Source organism: Arvicola amphibius, chromosome X, assembly GCF_903992535.2.
Source record: "Arvicola amphibius chromosome X, mArvAmp1.2, whole genome shotgun sequence".
NCBI lineage: Eukaryota > Metazoa > Chordata > Mammalia > Rodentia > Cricetidae > Arvicola > Arvicola amphibius.
The window spans coordinates 49,348,769-49,355,436 of NC_052065.1; the positions used below are offsets into that span (position 1 = coordinate 49,348,769).

General features: G+C 38.7%; 1 pseudogene; it reads right to left on the reverse strand.

Moving 5' to 3' along the window:
• Positions 1-3,508: 3,508 nt before the first annotated feature.
• LOC119804242 lies at positions 3,509-5,259 on the reverse strand (annotated as a pseudogene).
• Between the last annotated feature and the right edge of the window lie 1,409 nt (positions 5,260-6,668).

Genomic DNA, 6,668 nt, shown 5'->3' on the forward strand with positions numbered 1-6,668 from the left:
TTCAGAATCTGAGATTCTTTCTTCTATCTCTTGTATTCTATTGGTTATGATTGTTTCTGTAGTCTCTGTTCCTTTACCTAGATTTTCCATATCCAGCCAGCCTTCAGTTCATGTTTTCTTCATTGCCTCCATTTCAGTTTTCAATTCTTGAACTGTTTCCATTACCTGTTTGATTGTTTTTTCTTGTTTTTCCAGGGTATCATTTACCGATTTACTCATTTCTTCGAACTTTTTGTTATACTTCTCATCCATTTCTTTAAGGGAGTTTTTCATATCCAGTTTAAGGGTCTCTATCATTTTTATAATGTCAGTTTTTCCCACTTCTTCTAGATTAGGGCGTCCAAGTCTTTCTGTTGTAAGATCGCTATGTTCTGGTGTTTTTATGTTGTTTTTCAGATTGTTGGAGGGATTCTTGCCTTGGCGCCTGCCCATCTCTTCCTTTAAATGCTCTCCAATAGTTCTTCTGGTACAGGATTATGGCCCCTTGTTGGCCAGGGACCCCTCTGATGGATCTTCTGTTACAGGATAGGGGCTCCTTGTTGGGCAGGTACACCTCTGATGGGTCTTCTGTTACTGGATTTTGGCTCCCTGCTGGGCAGGTATTTCACAGGCAAAAGGCCCAGCTTGCCAGGCAAGCTGAGTGAAACACAGGATCTCCTGCCACTCACCACTGGGTCCCAGCCCCAATACAGGCCAAGCAGGGGGGTCTTGTGGCCCTGAAGGAGGGGAGGGGTGCCTTAGGGAAGCTGGAATGGGATAGGAAGAGATGGGCAGTAGCTGCAGGGAGAAACCCCTGCAGAATGACCAGAAACATTAGGGGGTCAAGGAATGTCTGTGCTTCGTGACCTGGGCTTCTGCAGCCTGCTGGTCAGAAACACACTCACCCCTTTGCTTGGTCTTCTGTTACAGGATATTGACTCCTTGCTGGGCAGGTATCTCAGACAAAAGGCCCATCTAGCCACGGGCAAGCTGAGTGAAAAAAAGGATCTTCCGCCACTCACCACCGGGCCCCAGCCCCAATATGGGCCAAGCCGAGTGGTTTTGTGGCCCCAAAGGAGGGGAGGGGTGCCTTAGGGACGCTGGGATGGGATAGGAAGAGAAGGGCAGTAGCAACGGGGAGAAACCCCTGCAGAATGACCTTAACTGATTCTTAAAAGATAGTCTCATCCAAAAATTAATGGGTCTGGAGACATGGCTCAGTAAGTAGAAACACTTGTTTCTCTTGCAAAAAAGACCCAGGTTTGATTTCCAGCACCCATATTAGGTGGCTCATAACTACCTATAACTACTTCAGGGAGACTGACATTTTCTTTTGACCTCTGTTAGCACCTTCAGGCAGAAGGTACACTCAGGCCCATACATATACACATAGAATCATAAAATGAATGTTTTTGAGTATTTGTGAATTACATAATGATAGATACATATCAACTGTTTCAGTAATCCATTCATACAGTATGCACCAGAAAGAATCATCAGGGATTAGTTCGAATAATGGGATGGAAAATTGGTTTCGCATTCTTTAAAATTAGTTATAAAATGATAGGTTAGACACTATGTATTTTTGAACCAAAACTAAAAGAAATATAAGAGAAGAGAATCAAAACAAACAAAAAACACCGATTTTTGAAGATATTAGACATGCAACAAAAAGTATGATGATTCTTGAGAAATGAAGAACTTCTGCTTTTATTTCAATCTCCAAGGCAAAGTGAAGGTGAGAAGATCAAAGCACATCTTCCAAGACTCCCTAACATTAGACATGAAGGAGAGAATATAGGAAAAATGTGGTATCTTTTTTTTAGGAGAGAGTAATAAAGGGGTAGTTTCAAAGAAAGAAATAGGTATCCAAACACAAGAGGCATAAAGAACTTCAAATAAACATGATCAGAGAAGAAACTCTCCAGGACACATTAGAATCAGGATATCAAAACCACAAAGTAAGCAAATAACTCTAAAAATATTGGAAGAAGAAACCTCTTATGAACACAGTTGGAAATATCAGAATTACTTCAGAGTTAAAGAACTATGAGCTAATAAGGAATGGAGAGAGCAGGAGAAATAGTCTTCTAAGTGAAAGATACAATAGGTTATCCAATTTCAAATAGCCAGCCCTGAAAATATACATACAAGTACATTATACAGACTGAACAGGTTATATTTAGGAATATATATGTTATATTATATATCCTAATATATTATGCATTACATATTATATATTGTTATATGTGTGGAATAAAATTAATGCAAAAAGAGATCACAAATTTGAAAGAGAGCAAGGAGAAGAATGAGAATTGGAAACTTGGGGGTGGGGGTGAGGTGGGGGTAAGGGAAGATGGGGAGAAAAAAGTGAGAAGGGGAGGATGGGGAGAGCTTGGGGGAATGGGACTGTTGGGATGGAGGAAGGGTGTATATGGGAGCAGGGAAGTATATATCTTAATTAAAGGAGCCACTTTAGGGTTGGTGAGAGTCTTGACTCTAGAGGTGTTCCCAGGTGTCCATGGAGATGTTCCCAGCTAGATCTTTGGGCAGCTGAGGAGAGGGAGCCTGAAATGGCCCTATCCTATAGCCATACTGATGAATATCTTGCATATCACCATAGAACCTTCATCCGGTGATGGATGAAGCTAGAGACAGAGACTCACACTGGAGCACTGGACTGAGCTCCTAAGGTCCAAAGGAGGAGCAAAAGGAGGGAGAACATGAGCAAGGAAGTCAGGAATGCGAGGGGTGCACCCACCCACTGAGATGGTGGGGCTGATCTAATGGGAGCTCACCAAAGCCACCTGGACTTGGACTGATGGAGCATGTGATCAAACTGGACTCTTTGAACATGGCTGACTGAGAAGCCAAGGACAATGGCACTGTGTTTTGATCCCACTGCAGGTACTGGCTTTGTGGGAGCCTAGTCTGTTTGGATGCTCACCTTCCTAGACCTGGATGGAGAGGGGAGGACCTTGGACTTCCCTTATGGCAGGGAACCCTGACTGCTCTTTGGACTGGAGAGGGAGAGGAAAGGGGATGGGAGAGGAGAAGGGAAATGGGAGGGGAGGAGGAGGTGGAATTTTTAATTAAAAATAAATAAATTAAAAAAATAAATTAATTAATTTAAAAAAGAGAAGGGAGAGAAAAATGGTAATTATATTATAATTCCAATTTTTAAATGAAAATAAAAAGGTACAGCACATCTTAATGAAAGTGACAAGTCATCACAAATATAAAACAATTGTAAACCTTTATACACCAAATATTGGAGTCTATAATTGGATAAAAAAGAAACCTAAAAGACATTAACCGCCATGTAAGTCTAAACAAAAGAACAGTAAGAACTTTGTTTTCCTTTTTTAACTTAAAAAATTAACTGTAACAGAATCATAGTATAAATGCCTCAGTGTTTTAACTTGAAATCAGGACACTGGTGTTTTACAAAACACTATTCTTGGTGTTAGAACATGCCACATCCTCTACCTCCTTCCATTCCACACATTGCTTCCATTCCAGGAAGCTTCTATTCTGAAGTATTTTCTGTCACTACAGTGTCCACTGTACTTATCAGTTAGGCTGCCCCAGCAGCATCCAGTAATGCAGTTCTTGCAAACATTGTGCGATCAGTGATTTCCCTTTCCACCATGTTCACAAAATTCCTGAGCATAGCATCATGATGGTGTAAATCACAAACAATCCCACACCAGTTTGGAATTATGATTAATAGAATGGTTATTTATTTAAAGGGGAAAAACTTACAGATCACCGTCCCAGACAACAGCCCTCTGCGCAATCAGGAAGGGAGCCTAGTCGTCAGAAGCGGAGCCGGAAGCCAGAGAGCGAGCGGAGGGAAGTGGTCGCATTTTTAAAAAGAGAGACCACGCCCCAATGGGCTGGTTTCTCAGCGGCTATTGGCTGAAGGAGCAGAAGGAGCTCCCGCAACAGCATCATAACCAACTTCTGAGAAACTCTGAAGAATTTTCTCATCTATAAAAGATCTTTCAATACCTGCATTCTTGGCAATAGTCACTGTAAATATATGACTGCTCTTTGAATAATTTCTATACCTACTTTCTGATCTTCATTACTAGGTTTTAATGAATCCAGACCTAGGCTTCAACAAAGCAGGCAATCCCCTCCTGAAACAATGCCTTCTTTAACCATTGCACTCATAAAATTGAGGGCATTTGTAACTCTGTCTTCTCCTTCACTTCAACATACTTGTCTCTCCAATCTTAAGCACACCTACTACATCTGAACACTTATCCAGTTGCTCATTCAGTTTTTACTTTTCAAAATCAGTAGTAGTGATGTGTATCGGCCCAGGTATTTCTTGAATACAATTTTTACTTTGAGCTTTGTCTTCTTTTCCTTTGAAAAGCATGACATCATCTTTGATGACAATGACCTCTCCTACTTTTCTTAATTCATGAGCTTGAACATCTTAAGGATTTAGATTCAACTCCTCTTCCTTAAAAACTGAACCACCAGTAACTATAGTCATTATCTTTAAGCTGGTTCTTTCTGTTGTTCCTAAACCCCTGGAGCTTTGATTAAAATAAGATGAAGATGAACTTTTAGTCTGGTCAAAACCAGTGTGCTTGGAGCTTCTGCATCAACAGCATGGGCTTAGGACCATGGGCTTTCAGTGAGCACTGACAATTTCAAAGGCATGTGCAATGGACTAAACACAGAATTTTTCTTTTTACTCAAAGGAACACTGTTAGGCATCTTGTAATTCACATTTTTGACCTTTAGATGTGTTCATAAAATATGGGAAAATATAGCCTCTATTAAACTTTATTCCTTCAATAATATATAATGAATCATTCAGGGTTTTTTTCACACTTCGCTGTGATGACACTCTTTCTTCAACCATTTTCATTGCATTGGAAATATTCCCAATATCCTTGTCTCCATTGGCAGAAACTGACTCAGTCAGAGCAGTTTCTTCAGGGGGAGTCACAAGTAGAGACTAAATATTTGGCTTTTTTGTTTATTTTATTTAATTTTGGCAATTACAGCATCAACAACCAACATCATACCTCTTCTAATTTCCACTTGATTGGTACCTTTGATGATCTTCTCAAAACGTCCCTTGGCAATGGAACATACCAGAATAATAGCAGTGATGGTGGTATTGAAAGCCTCTTTATTTCTGTTACTGACAGCACCTTTAACAACTTTAGTTCCATTATTTTTATATTTATTCTCTAAATCAATTGATTTTGAAACAGTGACCCCATCTTTTGTAACTTTGGGAGCCCTCCCCATTTCTATTCAATAATTTCTATTCTCATTTCAGAGGCAGAGGCAGGCAGATTTCAGTGAGTTCCAGGCCAGTGTGGTCTACAAAGGGATTTTCAGGACAGCCATGACTGTTGCACAGGGAAAACTTGTCTCAGAAAAAAAATTCAGAAATACAAAATATTATGGATGAACTATATCACAAACAGATAGAGATATAGACATAGACATAGGCATTAACACAGAAACAGACACAGATATAGACATAGATATAAATGGTACAGCCATAGATGATATATATGATCTAGACATAGGATTTTTCACATAACAGATGCACATTTTATCTCATCTTGACTCAAGCTAGAGTTATGTGAAAGGAGGGAACCTCAATTGAGAATATTCCTTCATAAGATCTGGCTGTAGGCAAACCTGCAGGAAATTTTCTTAATTAGGTATTGATGTGGATAGGCTAAAACTATTGTGGGTAATACTATCTCTGGACTGGTGGTCCTGGGTTCTGGAAAGTAGGATAAGTAAGGTACAGGAAACAAGCTAGTAAGCAGCATTGACCTATGGCTTATTCATCAATTACTGCCTTCAGGTTCTGCTGTGCTTGAGTTCCTGCTCCCATTACTTTAATGATGAGCCCTTAAATGGAACTGTGAATAAAATAAACCCTTTCCTTCTCAAGCTGATTTTTGTCATGGTGTTTCATAATACTTGTAGTAATCCTAACTAAAACAACACTGAACCTTCTCCAAAACTGAAAACAGCATAGGCTATAATATGGGTCAAGGCTTAGCAATACAAAATATTGAAATGATTTCCTGTCTGTATTTAGATTGTAATGAAGTAAAACTAGAAATCAACAACAAAAGAAACTACAGAAACGAAAAAATACTTGGAACTAAACAGCACATTTTGAGTGAACACTGGGTTATTTAAGAAATCGTAGAAGAAACTAAAAATTCCCAAAGACAAATAAATATCAAAAAATGCACATCCTATCAGAACCTCTGGGATTCAGCCAAAGTCATGCCTAAAAAGAAAGTTCATGGCAATAGATACTCATATTAAAAAATCTGAGTTAATAAATCACCTAATGATACATCTTGAAGCTCTTGAAAAACAATAAGCAGCTAATCACAAACACAATAGATGACAAGAAATAATAAAGATTACATAAGAAATTAATAAAATTGAGATTGCAAGAATAATACAAAAAATTAACTAGGGTTGGTTCATTGAAAAAGTTAATAAGATAGACAGTTATTTAATATGACAAAAAAAGAAAAGATGAAAATTAATAAAATTAGAGATCAAAAGTATGTCCTTAAAACTGAGTACAGTGAAATTCATAACATCACTAGAAATTACAATAGGAAATTTAAATAAAGGTCTCATACTAGTTCTTCTTGCTTCACAAAATAGAATGT